Consider the following 24,643-nt stretch of genomic DNA (forward strand, 5'->3'; position numbering starts at 1 on the left):
GGGCATCCAGGGGACATTGGGGGCATCAAAGCTCGAAGCAGAACGGTACGTAGGTTGGGGCCGCCGAGGCAGGTGTGTGCCAGGGAGTGTTCGCACGGACAGCTCCCCTGGCATGCGCAGTGGTGCCTCGCAAGGTCCAGATACTTTAAAGGCACCTGGGCCCATGATCTTTCTTTTGCCTCGGTGCAGTGAGCACGATTAACCAGAATAATATGGAGGGCATCCGGTGCAATCGCGAATGTGAGTCGAGCATATGTAGCTCGCGTCGCCGGGCGTATGTAGTAATATCAGAATTAGTTGTATGAACTTTGTGCATAATACGCTTTGTTACGGTACCTTAAAGGAATGGGTCTAGAGGACGGTGTTGGTACGTTTCTTCGTACCGCCCTAATCCTATACCCCCCTACAAATACACACACATACTCCTTTTTATTTTATATCTATTCATACAATTCTTTCCCATGACGGACTGACCAGTTCAAGTTGTCAACTTGTCAATAACTGTCATAGGAATTACTACTGTAATAAATTGTTTACTTTTATTTTTTATTGTAACAATGAAAACTACATAGAACCCTATTTTGCTCATGTGACAGAAGTATAGGCCTTTTGCAGATGTGGATATCACAAGTTTAATCCAGTGTGCAATACACAGACAAAGCAGCTGCTACAACATGAACTGCATTGACGGCCACACAACACATACGTAATTAAAGGTGAAAAATATAGAGGAAAGCTTCAAAGTACGCTCTGTAGAACTGCAAAGTATAACATGTATGTGTACACTAAATGTTCAAAAAAGGAATGCATCAATGTCCCATTTGCCTTCAAGTTTATTGTCAAGTTCAAGTTTACTAAAGTTTATTATGAGCATGTGCACAACAAGAACCGGCTGACACACCCTGTTACGAACGGCCTGCAAGGGTACCGACCTACAAAATTTTCCCAGCCAGCTGCTGCTGCGGGGGTCACGAGCTTCCCAGAAGCGACCATGGAACCCTTCCCCACCTGCTACGGCGACTCGCTCTGTAGGGGCGATGATGTGCCGCATCAACACTCCCTCGGCGCCGCTATGACTAAACGAGGTCAGCGGACCAAGTATTGTTAGTGCATTCGCCATCGCCGTCACGGCTCGTTTGAAGCGGTGGAAATCTTAGGAGAAGATGTCTTGCGGCCGTCTCACGGGGCTTAGAAGCCATGGACAGAAGCGGCGGCCATTGTCTGCGGAGTCAACACTGCGATGAAGAGGCGCCTGCTCGGGTCAAGTACCGTGTCTGCGAGAACCCTCTCACCTTGGTGGTCAGTGCAACTTTAGAAACTCCGTTTGGTCGAACGACCGTTTTTCCCTCACCTAGGGATCTAGGGAGGACAGAGTGTATTTAAGGAGCCGTTGGCGGCTCCTCAGTGCGCCTTTCTTTTTCAGTCATTTTAGACTGATGAACTCCAACGTTCTCATGTACTACATACTGTAAATAAATCCCATATTCCTCGTTCTCGATGAGAACAAGTCCCTCCTTTCAACAACATCCTCAGCGTGGATAAGTTGGACGACGGCATGGGCCACTACCATCTATTTCATGCCCGACCCCAAACATGACAACCCGCAGTCAAGGTGACTGTTCGAGGTGTGCTGGCTGCCTCAGCGTAAGAAAAAGAAAAATTAAGTGAATGTCAACACCAGTGTCATTGCTTCTTGCCTCTGATCTGCACGTGCCGCCGCGGTATCTTTGTTGGTGGATTCTGCACAGGCGAGCTGGAGTGGCGAGGCGTAGTAGTCATCCGAGAGAGAGAGAGAGAAAACATTTATTTATCATCAGTTTGGGCGACTTCCTAGCAGGGTGGAGCCCTTAGTTCAGGGCCCCATTGAGAGAAAGAGTATCGTTTACATGGAGAAGTGGCTGTTCACATTGCCTGTCGCTTTCCCTCAAATGCTTCCTTGGTAACTAGGGTGACACACCTGCCGTCAAGGTGGCTGTTCCAAGTGAGCTGCCTAAACATACGAAAAAGAAAGAAATTAGAATAATGTCAATACTGGTGCTATTAATTGCTTCTTGCCTCTTACCTGCATTTGCCTACATGGCCTCTTGGCTTGCGGAGTCTGCATGAGGGAGCTGCTGTGGATAGGCGTAGGCATTGTCTCAGCAAAAAGAAAAGGCCATTCAAATCGGGAATTATGGAAATAAGTGCAATTATTATTTCTGCTTCTTGCACTGCTCTTGCCTAAAAGTTTTCAAAGATAGTGTTCAGAATGCACCAGCACTTTGACTGCTTTTGCTTTTTACCTGCAGGTGTTGCTGTGAGATCCTTAGTATGGCTGCGTGCAGCATTGTAACACTTGGTGGAGGCATTTGAAGTGGTAGCGAAAAATAAAAGAGTTATCCTTGTCTTCATGAATGCTTTCAATTTCTAAATGCAGTGGTAACTATCACTATTGGTGCAAGGCACCCCACATCTGTGCGGCAAGTGCAATAGCTCGAAACTGAATTTTTCCTTTAGTGTTTCACAAGGCGTCTGATATGTCCACATAAGATTTGATCCGTTTCTTTTTATATATCCCAGTGTGGAGAAAGCATCATTAAATTGTTTTTTTTTATTTTTGCATGGCTTGTTTTTCGGTTTGTTTCTGAATTTATCAAGCAGCAGTCTCATGATGCTAAAGTGACTCATGTAATGACAATCATCTGTTTTTGTTTTGCAGAAAAACAACGCATTTCCTGAGCCATTGTTTGCTATACCATCACTGGCATAATTTTGTAGAGTATTCTACCTATATTGACTTGCTTGACCTCCACTAAACAGTCTTGCATTTTCAAATACCATTCTTTCCTTAAAATCATTCGACACTTCTCGTAATTTCTGTACGTTGAGCTTCTGATACTATGAATTCACCATTTTGCTTGTTGTTTCTGACTAGAAATGTCTTCTTTAATTTAGAGCTTAAATTTTACCTTTGGAACACACCGAAGGGCTTGACATTGCATATCTGCATAACAGGGAAACATGTTTCATTAAGCATTTGCAAAATCCAATAGAAGATTGATGAATGCAGCTTGCAGTGTGGTTTGACTGAATGAGCCATAAAAGTAACTAATCTCACTTGGTAAATTAAAGCACATATTAGTGTGATGTACAACATATGTTACACTAACGTGGTGGGTTCTCTTGCTTACGCAGCAAAATAATCGGTGCTCGAGAAAAAATTATTTTTGCATACCCCCTTGTACACATTGATTTAAGGAAAATGAGCTGGAGCTGTCCACATGATCTACTTATTTTACCTGCGAGTATGGCCAACAAAAATGTGTCCCAGCTGCCTGGTGGTATTCCAGATTATGCCAGTATTGTATATGTGCGTATTGTCTAAAATAGTTGAATTTTGAAAATGCTCGTAGGGATCTGATGTGCATATCCGCAGTTTATGGATACACGTAAACGTCTCAGCATCAAGTGCAAGTGAACTGTCCCACAGGTCCGGAGTCGATCATGCAGATAGATTCGTTGCACACATTTGTGATTAGAAAAAATATGCCACATGAACTGGCATGCAAGGAAGTGTTGAAAATATTGCACAGTTAATAAAACGCCTACGCTATTAATATGTGGGTCCATTCACTCGATTTCTTCCATATTAGGCACTCGCCTCTTGATTGCTTCGTGGCACAGAAATACTGGGCATCAGGCTGTTTCCTGCTGTGGCCTTTATGGAAGCATGATTGTTGAAAGTGCAACAATTGAACAGATTCTATGACTTGCTTGTGCATTCGCCAGTACAATTCCGGTGCGCTGGTCCGCCTGTCCAGCAATTTCCTACTGAAGGGAAACCTGCAAATAAAAACACCGCTCCGCATGTAAAAAAAAAAAATTCTCTACTATGAAGCTTCTCAAACGATTGCGATGCATCACAAGAGCTGTCTACTCGAGTGATGTTCTGAACAAGAAGATACATTCACTTACTTACATGTGAAGGTATATGCCAGATCACTTATGGATTTTTTGGGTGGCACAAAAGGCACGAAGGTGCCGTAGCGTCCGATGTTGTCGCGCGATCGCATGTCAAAACTAAACTGTACGAAACTACTACGCATCCGAAAAACAGATTTGAAGCCGAAATTCGCGTCATCCCTTATTGCATGAATGCGTACATCGTGATTTACATAAGTCACGCCTTAGCAAGCGCTTTCCGTAAACTTAATATTAAAGCATCACCTTCATCAGATCTGCGTTTCTAAATAACAAAGCATAAGGTGACCTGCACTTGTTTTCAGCTCTTTCATTAGTAACTGCGCTGGCCACATAGGCCAGTAGCAACAGGGCAGCGCCCTAGCGGTTCCCAATTTTTCGGGCCAGCTTTTCCTCTAGAGTTGGTTACATTAACTCTATGGGCTCTATGGCAGTGAGACGCACGACGACGAAAAATACTGTGGCGGCGTTGCGATCGAAGTTGATTGGGCCGCCTCAGGGTCACGTCGTTGGAAACTGCTGGCGATTCTGCTCGGAGGGGGTAGTTCGTACAACTACGCGCGCTACCGTTTGCGATCAGACCGCTTAAATAGTGTTTATGATTGGATATGACATTTGGCAATCCGATTCAGCATACACCTAAATAATGAGTCGTTCTCTAGGTCGCCACTAAATAATAAATGACTTGCCTGTAAAAACAAAACTGTTTTTGTTTTTCATTTTAGTGCGTAATAAACCACGGCGCTTCTGGTTACACTGAAACCATGGCGGCGGCATGGCGCGGCGGCCGCACGTTTTCCGTTACACGTGTGCATGCAGCACGACGAAGGCACGCCGCTGTGTCGGCGCGTCCGCTCTTCCCGGTGAATGTTCGTCAGGAAAGTTCCCTCCATGAGGAAGGCTATGCCAAGTTCGCTGCCGAGCGGCTTTAGCAGCTGGGAAACATTACAAGCCACGAGACCGGATCAGCGCGCAGATTTCAGCTGTCAGGTGTGCGTGCACCTCCTTTTTTATTTGTGAGCATCGGAATAACGAGCGCTGAATTTTCACTTTGCAAATAATTTTATCTCGCTCGCAGTTCTATAAATTCCCGGACGCAAGTTTGTCCCGCACATAAAGGCACGACAACGTCCTGCGCGCGTGAGTGTGTCATCTGTTTCTTGCACTTTGTCGCAGCATGCAGAATAAGTCCCGAGCGCAATCAGGCAATTTTGTACACTTTGAATGCATGTTCTGTCGTTAAACAACGCTGTGTTTAACTCACAAACATGCGTTCGCTACTCGCATTCTCGAGTTTTTTTATATTAGGCTTCAATGTAGTACGTTTCAGGGAGACTATGTGAGGGCACGCATTTCGGCTCCTTTATGCATATCATCCTCGTGGAAGGGGTGTACATCGACCTCATGAACACTGTCAACATACAGAAAGCAAGGCTTTCTTAATTTCAAGTTGAATTCTGTGGATTTCTGTGCGCGAACCACAATATCAATATAGGCACGCTTTAGTGGAGGACTCCGGAATAATTTTCACTAAAGTTGACATCCTTTAAGCGTTTCTAAATCCTTTAAGGTGCGCCCATATCCATGTTACTCGAGCGTTTCTGCATTTTTCCTCGATCAACATGCTGCCACCTCGGTCGAGGTCGAGCCCTACACCGTTCGACCTCAGCAGGGCAAAATGTTTGCTTACGTCAGTGCAAATAAGTTATCAGAAAGTTATGATCGTGTTGCGGCGGCCCTTCACTTACATGCCCACGTTGGTTGCACAGAATATATACACATTGAAAAGGACTACCAGTCGGACACAATTTTATTAGGAGAAAGCTGCAGAAGACGCTGTCACAAGTAACGTCGAACTTGTGACTTGTTCACCCATGCACAAGCTCGCGAGAATATATGAATGGCATAGCCTATACTCGATGAAATTTACCAGGCGGCCGCATGACCAGAAAACAAACAAATAATGCGATTCGAGTAGCTCTAGTTGGCTCATATGAGTAATGCGAACGTTGTTCCAGTGAATAATATGACCCAACCAAAATTTACTCAAATGCATGAGCCAGGCAGCAACAAGACAAGAAAAAGAAATAACAACGAGCCAAAATCAGGCTTTCAAAGAACGAACACTATTTCAAATACTGTAAGCTAACATCACATTCCATTTTAAGGCTAGTTAAGACCTCAAACAAGCCCGCAACTTACGTCAGCACGTGAGAAGCAACCGCTTCTGAGTCATGCAAGAACACTCAGTGCAAATGATGAACACAGCGCCGAATAAGGACAACGACAAGATAGAAGGCCGAACGGAAGCTTATTCGGTCTTCTATTTTGTTTTCCTCTTTCGCACTACATACATTCATCATAAACAAAAACTGACTCGCCAAAATTACTGTAGTACTTACCTACAAATGACAAAAATGAGTTTCAAGATATAACACAGAAAAGTATAGCCACACTCAAATTATCAGGAAACCATTGCTTTTCCTGTCACATTACTTTTGTTGTTTTGCGTGCCAAAACCACGATCTGATTATAAGACACGCCGTAGTGGAGGACTCCAGATTAATTTGGACCACCTGGGGTTCTTTAGCGTCTACCTAAATTTAAGTACATGGGTGTTTTCGCATTTCGCCCTCCTCGAAATGCGGCAGCCATTGCCGGGATTCGATCCCGCGACCTCGTGCTTAGCAGCCCAAGGCCAGCTTTTGATATCATAGCAACAGATGAAATTTATGTGACTGAAATTGTATGGCACATCCTTAAAATCATTTTAACAAATATTGATGGCTGCTAAGAATGCAAGACCTTCGTGATCAGCGCACGCCTTTATTAGTTCTCCGCATAAGCAGCGTATCGTGTGACTTAGTTGGGTGGCGTTCGGGTGCCGCCCCAGTGCAGAATAAGACAGAAGATGAAGCTTGGTGTAAATTTTTTAACATAGGAGACGCACAAAAATAATCAAAGAAAAAAAAAGCACTTAACTACGAATATTAGGAGTGGCCATGTTTTTGGTGTAACTGTGAGATCTACGTAATTCTATCTGCTTCTTGTATCATTGCCGTCTTTATGTACGCTTCTGATAAAAAAGCACGCCATATACACACACACACACACACATATATATATATATATATATATATATATATATATATATATATATATATATATATATATATATATATATATATATATATATATATATATAAACGAGAAGAAAAGGGGGTTAACCGAGGGACCCGATAATTATTAGTCATGTAATGAGAAGCCAACAAACACTGACACCAAGTGTTTGTTTGTTGGCTTCTCATTACATGACTATATATATATATATATATATATATATATATATATATATATATATATATATATATATATATATATATATATATATATATATATATATATATATATATATATATATATATATATACACACACTTACTTGTGGCTCTCATCAAGGGTGTTTAACGAGAAAGAGAGGTAACGCGGTATCGAATTCACGTACCCTAGTCTTTATAAAGAGTAAATAATGTTTCTACCCTTTTTTTTTCATACGAACACCATCATTAACTCTAACCCGGCCGCGTCTTGAACGCCGGCGATCTTTGACAACTTGCTGGAAAACATAATCCCGACGAGGAATCTTTAACACATTCAGAGTGTCGAATATTCTCGGAGCAGCTTATTTTGCATAAACCAGGTCTTGTTGCTACTTTGTAGATGAGAAATCCGAGAAAAACAAGAACAAACGTCGACCTTATCTATTTATATTAAAGAGCAGAATTAAAACACGTCTATAAGGTCCCCAGCAACTTTCTTGCTGTTCTTATACAAGAGTCGGTACCGTTGAGCGACAAGAGGAAATCTTTATGCACAATCAGAATACAATAGAATTCTTCAAACACTGGATAAAACCGCCGCGCACGCTCGTTCTGCAGCCGAGCGATGTCCCGTGATCCCACTTCCGACGCAAAAGCGAATGCTGCGCCGGCGCTTCCAGTGGTGACCACGGCGCCCAATATTCAAATGTACAAGCACATATATAAAATGCCTAAACATCCTTGTCCTTTATTATAGCAAGCGATTTACGGCTCTAATCGGAGACATAACAACATATTAGCACAAGCAATCTGGAAATAATCCAGGAAAACCTAGCAATTTTCAAAAACGGAATTAAAAAGTCGCAGTTCCGCCCGAAAGGCGAAGCATTCATTGAAATAGCAAATTAGTAGGCAGCCATACGAAGTAAGCATAGTAGTTTTATCGGCCGCATAGACTTGGAAACATTTGCTTACCAACTGAATTAGTAAGCATGGTGCCAACGCGCCCAATCAAAAATGAACAAATCACACTCCATGAGCGCGGGCACTCGTCAAAGCGCTGGTGTGAGCACGCGCGGCAGCAGCAGCGAGCGAAGTGACCTCCGTGCGGTCTATCGCTTCAACGAAGAGCGGCGAGAACACAGCGCGCGCAAGGTATAAGTCGTCTGCATATCCCTTTCAAGATACGGCGTGCGCGACCACGCGCGGCCTTTCAAGGTACGCACTTGTTGGCGGAATCGAAGCTGCTCCCCTCCTTCTCGCGCTGCCTCCCCGCGTTCCTTCATAAATGGCGCTCGAGATTGAGCCGCAATCGTCAGTTCGCGCAGTTGTTGCTTTTTATGTCCCCCGGTATGAAAAGGAAAAATAAAAGTAAGAATGGGGGACGCCTGCACCATCTGAAAGGTATAGCAAGCATAAAGCCAATATAATATCAATGAGAAGGGGTTACCGAGGCAACCCAAATTCAATTTCGAGAAAAATACAAAATTTGAAAGAAAATTAACGTGGAACGAAGCCTGGTGAATTCCATGAATAAATAGTCGTACATGGTTGAAAATGGATGGAAAAGGCAGACTGCACTCTAGAGACTACCTCCAGCAAACTAGGCACCATCTGCCATCAGTTCCCAAGCTCCACCCCCGCCTGCTCCCCAGGGCCACCCGACGACGCCCCCGCAGGGACCCGCAGCGATGTCTCGCATTTTATTGCATTCGTTCAGAAACGCCGGTGCGTTCATCCATCCCAACCGGACTCTTGCCACCCGGTGCAATGCCATAGGTATGGAATGCTGGAAGCATCACATGGTGGTAGTCGACCAGGAATGCTCGTCTGAGTGGCACGCTGCATAAATTCTTAATACAGTGATGGGTGACAGAACAGGTAAACGGACAACAGAGGGTATAGAGGAAGCACATAATAATGAGAATGAAGCATGCGGTTAGAGCCATCCAGCACGGGTAAGCTTCGCCATAGTTGGCATATACAGTGCGGATGGCAAAGAACAGAGCAAAGAACTGCCGTTCAGCAGTTGTTGCCGGAGCACAACGCCGCCGCCCCCCTGCCTCCTTCCCTCTTATCGCCCCCCCCCCCCATACGGCCTTTCGCGCGAGGGAAGACAGCGTGTTTGCTCTCCGCTTTCTTGACCCGCAATGACCAAATTGTTAAGGAACCATCAAGAATAACCATGTCTGTTTTCAATACACTTGACCTTGTTTTTACTACCCGACCCGATCTTATTGCCGACATAACATGCTTGCTAGGTATCAGTGATCACTGCCTACTTTCATTTAAGGTTTGCCTCGAGCGACCTAAACCGACTAAAAGGATCAAGACATTAAGAAATTATAACAAGGCTGACTTTCTTTCAATTAATAATGAACTCGCAGTGTTCCTTGACGAATACTTGCGTGAATTTGAATGCCATAATGTTCAGTCAAACTGGAGTATCTTTGTTAATAAAGTGACTGATTAACAGATAGGCACATCCCTGTTTACACGATCACCTCTAATCTAAAAAAACATGGTGTAATCGTCAGTTAAGACGCTTGTCTAATAAAAAAAAGCGCCTGTTTAAATCAGCTAAACTAAGCCGTACCAATGCTCGTTGTTCAGCCTACAAACAGAGTGCCGATGAGTACGCGCAGGCCTTAAAAGACGCCAAAGATAACTTCCTAAGCAGCACATTACCTTCTTTGCCTAAAGCTAACCCTGAACAATTTTGGCGCATGGTTAATTTTAAAGACAATAATATAATAGCGCTGGGTGACCTTAATGGTGACGCCATACCGGCCAACCAGCATCCCGGAGTACTAAATGAAGTTTTCGCGAAATATGTTTCGTTACCCAGCCACACGTACGACACACCTACAACCATATGACCATGATGTAACGTGCCCGCTCATTACCAGCTATGATGGCGTCGCAAGCATCATTAGGTCCCTAAAATCGTCCTCTGCGCCGGCTAGTGATCAGATTAATGTGAAATTCCTTCAAAGCACAGTTTGATACACATCAATTATCTTAACTACAATCTTCCAGAAATCATTACACGGTGGTTTTCTTCCATCCGAGTGGAAAGTCGGGAAGGTAATTCCAATCCACAAATCAGGCAATACGCATTCCCCTCTAAATTACAGACCTATTTCGCTCACAAGTATACCTTGTAAGATGCTATAGAGCATATCTTGGCTTCTCACCTAGCTACTTTTTTGGAGTCGCATTCACGTTTCGCACCATCACAGCATGGATTTCGCAAATCATACTCGTGTGAAACTCAACTAACACTTTTTGTACACAAACTAAACACTATTTTTGACAATAGGTCCTTGGCTGACTGCATATTTCTTGACTTTTCTAAAGCCTCTGACAAAGTGTGTCACAAACTGCTCATTTATAAATTACGACTACTTAAGCTCGATCCCTGCATTTTAATCTGGTTTGAAAGTTTTCTTGCTAACCGTTCTCAGTTTGTTTCAGCTAACGGCACGAATTCTGAAGAATGCACAGTCCATTCTGGTGTACCGCAGGGCTCAGTCCTTGGTCCTCTTCTTATCCTCATTTATATTAACGATTTACCATCTAGCGTTTCCTCATCCGTTCATTTGTTTGCCGATGATTGCGTAATTTTCCGAGAAATAACCTGTCCGAACGACGCCGCTCTTCTTCAAGCTGACATTAGCGCAGTTTTTGAAAGGTGTAATGCATGCCTTATGGAACTAAACATTAAAAAAATGAAAATTCATGCGAGTGTCTAGAAAGATTGTTAGTTTACCCATTTATCACTTAAATAATGCACTACTCGACAGCGTATCTTCATATAAGTACCCGGGAGTTCACATCAGTAGCAATCTAACATGGGATACTCACATCTCTCATGTTGTCTGCAACGCTAATCGCATGCTCGGATATCTTCGTCGTAACTGCAAAATTGCCTTCGCCTCTCAAATTAATACTATATAAAACACTCATTCGCCCTAAGTTAGAATATGCCGCTTCTGTTTGGGATCCGCATTATAATAATTCGGTACATTCGCTTGAAATGGTGCGAAATAATTCGGTCCGTTTCATTCTCTCTAATTACAATCGAATCGCGAGCATCACGGTAATGAAAGCTAACATTAAACTACCTACGCTTGCTTCACGACGTGCGATGCTTCGCTTAAGCCTTTTTCAGAATCTATATCGTCATCCCTACCTGCGTGATTTACTAATACTTCCTCCCCATTACGTTTCGCACCGTCTGGATCATGCTCATAAAGTTGGCATTCCGTTGTGTAAAACAGAATCATTCCTACAGTCCTACATACCACGCACATCAAATGATTGGAATTGCCTTCCCAAATTGGTAATAACAATTTCAGATCATGTACAATTTGTGACTTCATTAACCAATGTTCTGTAACATCTTGTTGTATGCTGCCTCTTTATAGCTATCATTGTATAATTAGAGAAACTGGACTGCTTTTTTGTATATATAGTATTTTTTGTAACATGTCTTTCGCATAAGACTACTCTATAACTACTCTCTACGCATAACTACTCTCGCATAATTAGAAATATTGTGCTGCTTCTTATAGTTCAATTTTTGTTGGTTGTTTGTATTTTATACCACTACCCTCTGTAATGTCTGTGACCCTGAGGGTATCATAAATAAATAAATAAATAAATAAATAATTGGAGAGGCATTCGATGGGGCCGGGCCACTTCACGGAAAGTCGATACCGGATGAAGAGGTTGGTGCCGGCGTTTGCAATTGGTCCGTTTTCTCTCACTTCGCTTGCGGTGGCCGGTCGAAAATCGCGGCGGCATGCAAAGGAAGCTTAAGAATGACACTAAAACGGATCCTCAGCAAAGAACAGTTGGCAGAACGAGGTCGTAAACGTTCGGAAAGTGTTCGAAAACGTCGCACGGCCACGCAAAAAGTTTTGTTATACGCAAATAAACCCATGCTCTTCGGGAGGTGCGAGTAGCCAGTGGCTGAGCGATCGGCGGCAACCATCTTGTATTCCTTTCAAAACAAGGCAGCCTAGCGGCTATTCAGAAGAAAGTTCAGTTTTGCTCGGCATATTAATGCATCTTTAACGCCTACACATCACTCTGACGCGGTGAGTTTCTGCGGTTTTGTGACGTCGCGTGACAATCAGCTGAAGTAGGTGCAGCCCGAAAACTTTTGACCAATAGCCGAGGGCTAATGGCGAAAAGACGTCGAATCAGACGTAACAGTTTTTCTTTTGTTCGGTCAAATCATGCATAATCAGTGTGGACACGTCATATCAGTTGGGAACTATCGCGGTTATGGTGACGTCGCGTGACAGACAGGTGAAGTGGGGATGGTCCAAAAAAGTTTTTGACCAATAGCGGAGGGCTGATTGGAGAATTGTAATAGAAAAGTTTGGAATAGTTTTACGTTATAGCGCCCCAGCGTGCCATGAAATTGCTAAATAGCTTAAATAAATCTCTAGGGAGGCTAAGGCATAGAGTGACCTCGCAGTTTATAGCGCAAGTGATACCTGTGTTTCAGAAAAGACACTGTATTTGGGAAGGAAGCATTTCGGCTCCTCCTCGAATTCTGTCCAGTTCTCTGATCAACAAGCGAATTGTAAGCCATGTGTGTGAGCTCGCGGCGCGAAGTGGACTGGAAAGGGCGTGGGATTCACTTTTTCGCAGTGTTCAACTCCGCCTACTCTGTTGGTAAGGTCTGTATGTATTGTGATTCAATATAGACGATGACTGGTTCCATGTTCGTCCAGCTTTCCTATTCACCAAGCGCATAGCGTTTCACGCATTTCAAAAGTTGCATTCAAGCGGAGCAATCGCTGGCAACTCAGACCCAAGTTCTGAAACTTTCCTCACTTCAGTGAGGCAGCCTTCATTGCGATTAGGCCTTCTTATAGCAGTTTTGAAAGCTTCCTTACTGAGGCGCCCTTAGTGAAAGATTCCTTGATGCCTTAATTCAGACAGTCCTTCAGACAGAAGCTACCTTTAAGCTTCCTCGCCCGTTCCTCTAGCCCCGGGTAAGAGCGTCATCACACTTAAGAGCCCTGCATGATCTTTTCATTTAACTGTTTACCCACGTGATGCTCGTCTTCAAGTGCGCGCGGTTTCTTGTTGCTAGCAAGCGGCGAGACGCGAACCCAACGCGAAGGAAATTCGTTTCACAAAACTAAGGAGTTTTATTACAGTGCATAATGTTTTCGGTAGTATGCGACGCACCTGTAGCGGTATGGATCGCCGCAGAATGGCGGAACCAAGCAAAACGATAAGGGCAAACACAATGGTTGATGCACCACCTATAGACGAAGGGGTTCACCAACAAAGTGCAACTACGTGCACACTAAATGGCAACCTAAATGCAATGTTATATCTAGGCGTGGATCCAGATATTTGTTTTCAAAAAGAGGGGAGGGGGGTCCGACCTTTAGATGGGCATTATAAGCTTACGATGGAGCATGATAATAATAATAATAATAATAATAATAATAATAATAATAATAATAATTTATTTGCGTCTCAGCGAGTGTTGTAACGCATTTAGTTTATAAACAAGAAGCGTTGACATGCAAGCATTCCGCTTCTGTGCTCGCCCCGACGCAACTGATTTCCTGAGTCATACAAAGAGGGCAATAATGCATCTCTCTGTCAGTTTTCGTTGGATATAAAAGGAACAAAAATATTTTAAAGTTAAAAATGCAGGGTGCGCTCCCGGAACGTGTGCCGATTTCTAGGTGTTCTATATCCAAATTTTGTCCAGATATTAGTAACGTTCTCTTTCAGTTCTTCTCAACTCTAATCATGGCAGAAACCTAAAGCAAAGGAAACCATCAGTTGGTAGCTAATGGGCCTAACCGTGCGGACGACGACTTGGTCGATCCGAAACGGGCGAAACCCCCGTGCGACTGGCACTACCATGTTCCCCTGCGCAAGGTGCCCTACGTGTGGTAGCGTTGAACGCTGAATGCGGAAATGCGTGCGTGTCTTTATTTTAACAATTTATCGCACGAAATATTTGACCAACTTCCTTTATTTTGCTAAATAGAGGTGCTTGTGCCAGACAACGGGTGCTCTCGAACGAATACGCGTGGACTTCGTTCCTTACATAATGAAAGTATTTCTTTTGTGAGGACTGGTGAAAGACGCTCACAGAATACACTTGCTTCCTCCATCTATTGTTCGCGGTAACGAGACATGAAGGCCTGCTCACATAAGGTTAGAAAGTGGCCCAATGAAAGTAAGGGTTCAGAATTTGGCCTGTATTGAACGAAATGTTAGTACATGTGAACTCAAGAGTGTAACGAACACGACAAGAGCTATAGAACATGGCAACTAGTACTGCCCGTAAATATGCTACCGAAGCACAACCTTTGAACAGACATAGGGCCCTATAACGTAAAACTATTCCAATATGTTTCTATTCCAATTTCCTGACGTCAAATTTCCGTAACCCCCGACGCAAGCACCGGGCGGTCACCCGCAGGGTTGTCTGAACAGACCAATCAAGCGCTCTCCTCGTTCATAGGAGGTCACTTTTGTTTGCTTGAAAAACGAATAACATTGCCTACACTGAGCGGCTTGTCGTATCTAATTGGCTGACAAGAGGCGAGGAGAACGCTCAGGTGGAGAGGGATTCACTGGGGCAGAGCCAGTGCACTGAAAATCGATAACTGGATGAAGAGGGTGGTGCCGGCGTCTGCGATTGGTCGGCTTTCCCTTACTTAGCTTGTGGTGGCTGGTCGAAAATCGCGGCGGCATGCAACGGAAGCTTAATAATGACGCTAAAACTGACCCTCAACAAAGAAGAGTTGGCAGAATGAGGTGGTAGACGTGCCGAAAGTGCTTGAAAACGTTACGCGGTCACGCAAGAAGTTTTATTATACGCAAATACACCCATGCTCTCCGGCAGGTGCGAGTAGCCAGCGTCTCAGCGATCGGCGGCAGCCATCTTTTATTCCTTTCGGAACGGGGCAGCCTACGGCTATTCCGAAAAAAAAATCAGTTTTGTTCGGCATATTAATGCATCTTTATCGCATACACGTCACTTTGACGTGGTGACTTTGTGCGGTTTTGTGACGTCGCGTGACAGGCAGGTGAAGTGGGTGCAGCCCGAAAACGTTTTACCGATAGCCGAGGGCTAATGGCGAAAAGGGGTCGAATCATACGTAACAGTTTTTCTTTTTTCTATCGAATCATGCATAATCAGTGTGTACACAGCATATCAGATGGGGAGGTATTGCGGTTTTCGTGACGTCGCGTAACAGACAGGTGAAGTGGGGGGTGGTCGAAAGAAGTTTTTGACCAATCGCGGAGGGCTGATAGCAGAATTGGAACAGAAAAGTTTGGAATAGTTTTACGTTATAGCGCCGATAGTCTCAGGCAAAAAAACAGAGACTGCGTAATATGTATCTCACCTAATTATAACGGTGGGAAGACAACAACCGGAATGCAAAGAAAAAACCATGACACTTTTTTTATTACTTAGCACTAGTTAACGCCGCAAATGTAAGAGAAGTAAGTCAAAATTCATGCAGATAAATCTAAAAATTTTATCAACGAAGCCATACGAGTCACTCATAAAATTATCCAAAACGTCAACAGCATAATAAGACATATGCGGCTTGACCTTGCGCATCAAGCTGTTCAGCTGGAACGCGGGGGACAGAAACAACTTTTTGACTTCATAAAGCAGCGAAAAATAGCACTATATAGTCCAGCAGCTACATGACATATTGCGCTCTCATACAAAAAAAGTACGACTCAAATAATTGACAGGAACAAAAATCAATCATACAAATACGAGATGAATTTACGCAAGAAAACAATTCATGAGGACATGGGGACAGGAAGTTAAAAGAAGAATGTCAGCTTGGCAAACAAAGATTAAAGCAAAAGGACCCCTCAAACGTTTCAAGGGACCCCTCAAACAACACGATCCCCCAGTCATGTGACTATTGTGATTCTAATTCCCTCTCTAGTTTCCACTTTTCTGCACTTCTCTCTTATTTGTTCTTTCCAACTCTTTCTAAATTTCTGTTGGACCGCGGTCGTTTTCTTGTGTATTTTATTGGCTAAGCCTGATTGGGTGCGACGGCGTTGTATAGCAGTGCTGTCAAGTGCATCATCTCACCGGTGCATTTTGTTTCATTCAATTTCTTTAACCCGGTAACTAATCCTGGACGCCATCCCGCCAGCCCCATTTCGTCATTCAGCCATGGACATCCATGTGTAGCAGTGCCGTATCCAGAAATTTCGTTCAGGGGGGGGTCACGTTGCAGCTCAGCCTCCTCCTTATAGAATTTCTCGAGCAATCAAATACATGAGTAATAGCTGCACTGTCATTGTCTAACATGCTGCAAACGAATTCTTGAACGCTAGGCACTGTCAGGACAAGTAAAATAAAGTAAAATAAGTAAAAGTAAACAAGTAAAATAAAGTAAAATAAAAGTTTTTTTCATAAATGGATATACTCGTGTGTCCCAAAAATTGTGCCCGAACTAAATGACATCCATGCTTCCATGCTTTTTGTCTATTTAATAAGTAAAGAAAATATCAGAGGAACTTTAGGACTGTATCAGTTCGAAACCAGCAAAGCAGTGCTTGCCGCTGATAAAAAAAAATGTAAAGGCCATCAAATCAACATCATCATCATCATCATCATCAACCTAGTTACGCCCACTGCAGGGCAAAGGCCTCTCCCATATTTCTCCAACTACCCCGGTCATGTACTAATTGTGGCCATGTTGTCCCTGCAAACGTCTTAATGTCATCCGCCCACCTAACTTTCTGCCGCCCCCTGCTACGCTTCCCTTCCCTTGGAATCCAGTCCGTAACCCTTAATGACCATCGGTTATCTTCCCTCCTCATTACATGTCCAGCCCATGCCCATTTCTTTTTCTTGATTTCAACTAAGATGTCATTTACCCGCGTTTGTTGCCTCACCCAATCTGCTCTTTTCTTATCCCTTAACGTTACACCGATCATTCTTCTTTCCATAGCTCGTTGCGTCGCCCTCAATTTCAGCAGAACCCTTTTCGTAAACCTCCAGGTTTCTGCCCCATATGTGAGTACTGGTAACACACAGCTGTTATACACTTTCCTTTTGAGGGATAGTGGCAACCTGCTGTTCATGATTTGAGAATGCCTGCCAAATGCACCCCAGCCCATTCTTATTCGTCTGGTTATTTCAGTCTCATGATCCGGATCCGTGGTCACTACCTGCCCTAAGTAGATGTATTCCCTTACCACTTCCAGTGCCTCACTACCTATCGTAAACTGCTGTTCTCTTCCGAGACTGTTAAACATTACTTTAGTTTTCTGCAGATTAATTTTCAGACCTACCCTCCTGCTTTGCCTCTCCAGGTCAGTGAGCATGCATTGCAATTGGTCTCCTGAGTTACTAAGCAAGGCAATATCATCAGCGAATCGCAAGTTGCTAAGGTATTCTCCATCAACTTTTATCCCCCATTCTTCCCACTCCAGGTCTCTGAATACCTCCTGTAAACATGCGGTGAATAGCATTGGAGAGATCGTATCTCCCTGTCTGACGCCTTTCTTTATTGGGATTTTGTTGCTTTCTTTGTGGAGGACTACGGTGGCTGTCGAGCCGCTATAGATATCTTCCAGTATTTTTACATATGGCTCATCTACACCCTGATTCCGTAATGCCTCCATGAATGCTGAGGTTTCGACTGAATCAAACGCTTTCTCGTAATCAATGAAAGCTATATATAAGGGTTGGTTATATTCTGCACATTTTTCTATCACCTGATTGATAGTGTGAATATGGTCTATTGTTGAGTAGCCTTTACGGAATCCTGCCTGGTCCTTTGGTTGACAGAAGTCTAAGGTGTTCCTGATTCTATTTGCGATTACCTTAGTAAATACTTTGTAAGCAACGGACAGTAAGCTCATCGGTCCATAATTTTTCAAGTCTTTGGCGTCCCCTTTCTTATGGATTAGGATTATGTTAGCGCTCTTCCAAGATTCCGGTACGCTCGAGGTTATGAGGCATTGCGTATACAGGGTGGCCAGTTTCTCTAGAACAATCTGACCACCATCCTTCAACAAATCTGCCGTTACCTGATCCTCCCCAGCTGCCTTCCCCCTTTGCATAGCTCCTAAGGCTTTCTTTACTTCTTCTGGCGTTACCTGCGGGATTTCGAATTCCTCTAGGATATTCACTCTTCCACGATCGCCGTGGGTGCCACTGGTACTATATAAATCTCTGTAGAACTCCTCAGCCACTTGAACTATCTCATCCATACAGTGAAAGCTCATTAATTCGAACTTCAATAATTCGAATTTATGGATAATTCGAACTGTGCGATTTGGTCCGGCCAAGCTCCACATAAGTATATGTATAAAAAGTCCGTTAATTCGAACGCGAGAAGGTTCCCTCAAGGATAATTCGAACTACGCTCGCCTGGCACACGGCCAGAGAAACGCCCCTACTGCTTACACACAAGGCTGTATTGCCTCCGAAACGGAGAGAACGGCGAGAGAAGGCAAAATCGGAAAAAAATCTAAACGACGCGGGGTCAGCCAGAAGGCAGCGGCGGCTGCCGCCTCTCCGTTCTACGTAACCTCCGAGACTTCTTGCTCGTTGCGAATCTCGGAGGCTTTGAAAATCTTGTACAGCTGTTAATGTTGTGCGGAGATGGCACGGCAAGCGCCAAAACACAGCGAATCAAGTACGTCGCGGCGGCGCTTGCAATCAAGAACCAACGAATCAGGGCCTTCGCCACCTTCACATGTTCAGCGTCTTTGTCTCGGCAGTCTTCGTCGGTTGTGCACCTCTGTTTTCAGCTTAGGAGGTATCGGCCGTCGCGATTCATTGTGATGGTGTTAAGCCTCGGCTAATGTTCGTTTCGGTGGACATCGGTGGTGTGGCACAGTCGGACCCAGAGCTTCGACTTGAAGATGGCGTGTGCCCGCGGCACACGCCATCACTTTCTGACACGCCAAATTTCTGACATGCCCTACTGCTTCCAAATCGCAGTGTACTGTTGCCCTCCTTCACTTTCGTTAGTTCGAACTTTCGTTAATTCGAACTGAAGCGGCTTTCCCTTGCGGTTCGAATTAACGAGCTTTTACTGTATTAGTAACTATATTGCCGGCTTTGTCTCTCAACGCACACATCTGATTCTTGCCTATTCCTAGTTTCTTCTTCACTGTTTTTAGGCTTCCTCCGTTCCTGAGAGCCTGTTCAATTCTATCCATATTATAGTTCCTGGTGTCCGCAGTCTTACGCTTGTTGATTAACTTAGAAAGTTCTGCCAGTTCTATTCTAGCTGTAGGGTTCGAGGCTTTCATACATTGGCGTTTCTTGATCAGATCTTTTGTCTCCTGGGATAGCTTACTGGTTTCCTGTCTAACGGCTTTACCACCGACTTCTATTGCGCACTCCTTAATGATGCCCATGAGATTGTCGTTCATTGCTTCAACACTAAGGTCCTCTTCCTGAGTTAAAGCCGAATACCTGTTCTGTAGCTTGATGCGGAATTCCTCTAGTTTTCCTCTTACCGCTAACTCATTGATTGGCTTCTTGTGTACCAGTTTCTTCCATTGCTCCTCAAGTCTAGGCTAATTCGAGTTCTTACCATCCTATGGTCACTGCAGCGTACCTTGCCGAGCACGTCTACATCTTGTATGATGCCAGGGTTCGCGCAGAGTATGAAGTCGATTTCATTTCTAGTCTCACCATTCGGGCTCCTCCACGTCCACTTTCGACTAACCCGCTTGCGGAAAAAGGTATTCATTATCCGCATATTATTCTGTTCTGCAAACTCTACTAATAACTCTCCTCTGCTATTCCTAGAGCCTATGCCATATTCCCCCACTGACTTATCTCCAGCCTGCTTCTTGCCTACCCTGGCATTGAAGTCGCCCATCAGTATAGTGTATTTTGTTTTGACTTTACCCATCGCCGATTCCACGTCTTCATAAAAGCTTTCGACTTCCTGGTCATCATGACTGCATGTAGGGGCATAGACATGTACCACCTTCAATTTGTACCTCTTATTAAGTTTCACAACAAGACCTGCCACCCTCTCGTTAATGCTATAGAATTCCTGTATGTTACCAGCTATTTCCGTATTAATCAGGAATCCGACTCCTAGTTCTCGTCTCTCCGCTAAGCCCCGGTAGCACAGTACGTGCCCGCTTTTTAGCACTTTATATGCTTCTTTTGTCCTCCTAACCTCACTGAGCCCTATTATATCCCATTTACTACCCTCTAATTCCTCCAATAACACTGCTAGACTCGCCTCACTAGATAACCTTCTAACGTTAAACGTTGCCAGGTTCAGATTCCAATGGCGGCCTGTCCGGAGCCAGGTATTCTTAGCACCCTCTGCAGCGTCACAGATCTGACCGCCGCCGTGGTCAGTTGCTTCGCGGCTCCTGGGGACTGAGGGCCGGGGTTTGATTGTTGTATACATATGGGAGGTTGTGGCGAAGTACTGCACCAGGGTGGCCAATCCTGCTCTGGTGAGAGAGTGCGTTACCGGTTCTTGTCGCCGGGATCAGGCCGCACTCCAGGCCTGTTTGTGCAACTTTCTCAACACACGGTTTTTTTTTATTTTCCGGTGGAGAATTGCGTGGCACCGGGATTTGAACCACGGTACTCTTGCACGGGAGACGGATACTCTACCGTCCCCGCAGTAGTTAAATTAAAAAATTAAATTATGGGGTTTTACGTGACAAAACCACTTTCTCATTATGAGGCACCCCGTAGTGGGGGACTCCGGAAATTTCGACCACCTAGGGTTCTTTAACGTGCACCTAATTCTAAGTACACGGGTGTTTTCGCATTTCGCCCCCATCGAAGTGCGGCCACCGTGGCCGGGATCCGATCCCGCGCCCTCGTGCTCAGCATTCTAACACCATAGCCACTGAGCAACCACGGCGGGTCCCGCAGGAGTTGTACGCCTCATTGAACCTACAGTGGTGCCCTATTTGATCAGTCAAGGTTGACCAATCTGAGCTCGGTTATACCGCACGGATGGCACTCGGCTAGAGAACCTGGTATTTATGACTTGCACATGTGTCTCCATACCTAATTGAGGATGTATATAATTTTTTAGGAGGGTTCCCGTACAGTCATAAAATAAAGGAAAAGGCATTAAAAAGAAAGAAAAAAGGGGTAAAAAGGAACATGACAGGTGATTTGAACTCATGACCCTTGGATGTTGCCCGGAAAAGATAGCTCAGTCGGTTGGTTCCTTAGGCCCCAGGTTACTTTCAAGCGCCATAGCTCCTGCTCCGAGCCTCATACTTACGTGGAAAGGGACTGGTGTTCGCACTCGAATATAATTAAAACCCTAATAATAATTGTAAATATCCATCTCATCTATGGGATCTAATGCGCACGTTGTTGCTTTGTCTCTGCGTGTAGTGAAGAGAGCCAGTTTAAGGGCGGAGAAATGAAGGAAAGGAAAGCAAAATTGCAGCGCCGTGGTTTTAAAGCGCACCCGTGGTAGAGAAACGGAAGGCGATATAAGCGTGCGTGGCTATGATACGCACACGATAGCACAGCAATCAGCACTCGAATATAATTAAAACCCTAATAATAATTGTAAATATCCATCTCATCTATGGGATCTAATGCGCGCGTTGTTGCTTTGTCTCTGCGTGTAGTAGTGAAGAGAGCCAGTTTAAGGGCGGAGAAATGAAGGAAAGGAAAGCAAAATTGCAGCGCCGTGGTTTTAAAGCGCACCCGTGGTAGAGAAACGGAAGGCGATATAAGCGTGCGTGGCTATGATACGCACACGATAGCACAGCAATCAGCACTCGAATATAATTAAAACCCTAATAATAATTGTAAATATCCATCTCATCTATGGGATCTAATGCGCGCGTTGTTGCTTTGTCTCTGCGTGTAGTAGTGAAGAGAGCCTGTTTAAGGGCGGAGAAATGAAGGAAAGGAAAGCAAAATTGCAGCGCCGTGGTTTTAAAGCACACCCGTGGTAGAGAAACGGAAGGCGATATAAGCGTGCGTGGCTATGATACGCACACGATAGCACAGCAATCAGCACTCGAATATAATTAAAACCCTAATAATAATTGTAAATATTCATCTCATCTATGGGATCTAATGCGCGCGTTGTTGCTTTGTCTCTGCGTGTAGTAGTGAAGAGAGCCAGTTTAAGGGCGGAGAAATGAAGGAAAGGAAAGCAAAATTGCAGCGCCGTGGTTTTAAAGCACACCCGTGGTAGAGAAACGGAAGGCGATATAAGCGTGTGTGGCTATGATACGCACAAGGCAAACTGCCTGAAAATATTTAGACTTGAGGGGAAAGCTTCGTTAACAAACTATAACACGGCAATCAGCACTCGAATAGGACGAGAGAAATTATTGAGACATGGGAAATTCCCTTGAAATAAATATGGTTTGCGAGACAAATGCTTGTAAGTGTTGAACCTCTTAAAAGACGAGGGGGGAAATATGCACTCACCGAGAGGGCATCGTCAGCACGAGACCACCACCAGGCACCTTACTGAGATGTGGGGAGCTTCGCGGCCGGAACGAAGGCTCCCTTCTCCGCCGGCCAAGAGGGGAAAACGCGCTTTCCGATCGCTCAAGGTTGCGCGGACATAGTAGTATAGCTCTAGCGTCTAGGAAAAGCTTAAACAGGTGCGAGGGCGGCATGCATAGCGTGGGAAGCTAGCCGCCAGAATAGCTATCTCAAGGACTGCTGCTGACGAGGGCGAAATACCTTCGTGTAATTATAATAACCCTAATAGGACTACTTTCGAAAGAACAAAAAAAGAAAAGAAAAGAAAGGAAACGGCCCAGAAGGCTATACTACGATAGCTATGACTGATAATTTTCTATACATATATGTATTCATCTCATCTATGGGATCGCATGCGCGCGTTGTTGCTTTGTCTCTGCGTGTAGTAGTGAAGAGAGCCAGTTTAAGGGCGGAGCAGAATGAAGGAAAGCAAAATTGCAGCGCCGTGGTTTTAAAGCACACCCGTGGTATATACGATGTTACGGCGCATTAAATGTTTGTAAGTTAACAACGGGACAAGTACAATGACGTCAAACTCAGTGCAATGTACCAAGTGTCATAACGTCGCGAAGAGGACAACTAAAATGCGCAGTTTATCTTCTTCAATTAAGGCAATTCCCCAGACCTCACTCATTTTGGCATATTGTAAAGGAAACAGCCTTTCAGCTACAGGTGGTGCGCTCTACCCTGGCTGGAATAACGGGGCTGAATATTCGTCAAAACTTTCCGTCGTGTCTGTGATGGAATGGTGCTAGTCATTATACCTGCGCCTGCAAGAAATGTTTGCTGCTACTTCGCCTGTGCTCAACTTGAAGCTTGCCGCCTGCTGACGTTCTTCTTACTTGTCACAAGCAAGTTTCGCATCATTTACACTCCATGTAGGGATCGGCAAACGGCGTAACGTAAGGTTTCAAATCAGCAACACCGTAACCCGAAAGGCCATCAGAGCGGCGTGGCCAGAAGTGGCAATTCCATATCGGTCGCACACCACCCAGGGAGGTCAACGGATTGGCGTCGGAAAAAATAAAAAGCAAAAAAGAAAGAAAGAACAGCCTCGAGAGCACGTCGACAAGGGCTGTATCGCACACGTGCCCCCACATCCTTAGCCGGTGGCTTCTTTGAATCCCTTCCCGTTTTATCGCCGTCGCACTAAAGGCAGGGGGCGAGGAGAGCGGATAGGATGCACGGCGTGATTACCGCAAGAAGGAGGCCGCAGTACAGAAACGAGCACATGCGAGTCTCTGGGTTAGGAAAGTCGGAAGCGGCGCGGCGAGGCTTACAAACCGGCCGCGAGTCACGGCGCGGCGACGGGTCCTCCTCTATCCGTGTTTTACAACAGGTGTGTATGTGCGTTGCAGCGGGGCTATACGCCGACACTGCCGAGACGAGACGAGTCAAGCCTCAGATCCCGCCAGTTGGAGCTCCGCTATGCGGCTGCTTCGACGCCTCACGAAAGACGCACGAGCATTGTTGTGGAAGCTAGTCGCAGCAAAGCGTGTGTCGAACGCCCTGAAGAATAGACCTCCCGTGTTCTATGCGTAATATAAAAAGAACATAATACAAAGCGCATTGCATACAGAACGCAATACGCGTATACAGTTCCGTTCTTTGTACGATATAGGCCTTCAATTACAGAGGGCTTTGGCGAAGGGTGAACCCAGCACAAAGTTTGGTGTTCCGTCTGCAGTTCCTTTCAATCTATAGATAGCACATGCGCGTTGGAGAATTCCTCTTGACATAGAGCATGACTACGTTTTCATTGTCGAAGCACTAAGTAAGCAATGCTCGTTTGCATCAACGGGCTGCAAAGAATCGCGGCACAACTCTCCGTCCCGTTCTGCGGTCACCACCACAGT

The 24,643-nt window shown here is 44.8% G+C and overlaps 1 long non-coding RNA gene across 1 annotated transcript; it reads right to left on the minus strand.

Annotated features, from left to right (window-relative positions):
- Positions 1 to 1,785: 1,785 nt before the first annotated feature.
- On the minus strand, positions 1,786 to 22,809 carry LOC135904833 (uncharacterized). The gene is made up of 4 exons (XR_010565222.1): positions 22,728 to 22,809; positions 3,641 to 3,822; positions 2,063 to 2,111; positions 1,786 to 1,990 (listed from the first exon to the last, which is right to left on the minus strand). It is a non-coding gene; the product is annotated as an uncharacterized lncRNA (long non-coding RNA).
- Positions 22,810 to 24,643: the final 1,834 nt, after the last annotated feature.

Source organism: Dermacentor albipictus, chromosome 1, assembly GCF_038994185.2.
Source record: "Dermacentor albipictus isolate Rhodes 1998 colony chromosome 1, USDA_Dalb.pri_finalv2, whole genome shotgun sequence".
Classification (NCBI taxonomy): Eukaryota; Metazoa; Arthropoda; class Arachnida; order Ixodida; family Ixodidae; genus Dermacentor; species Dermacentor albipictus.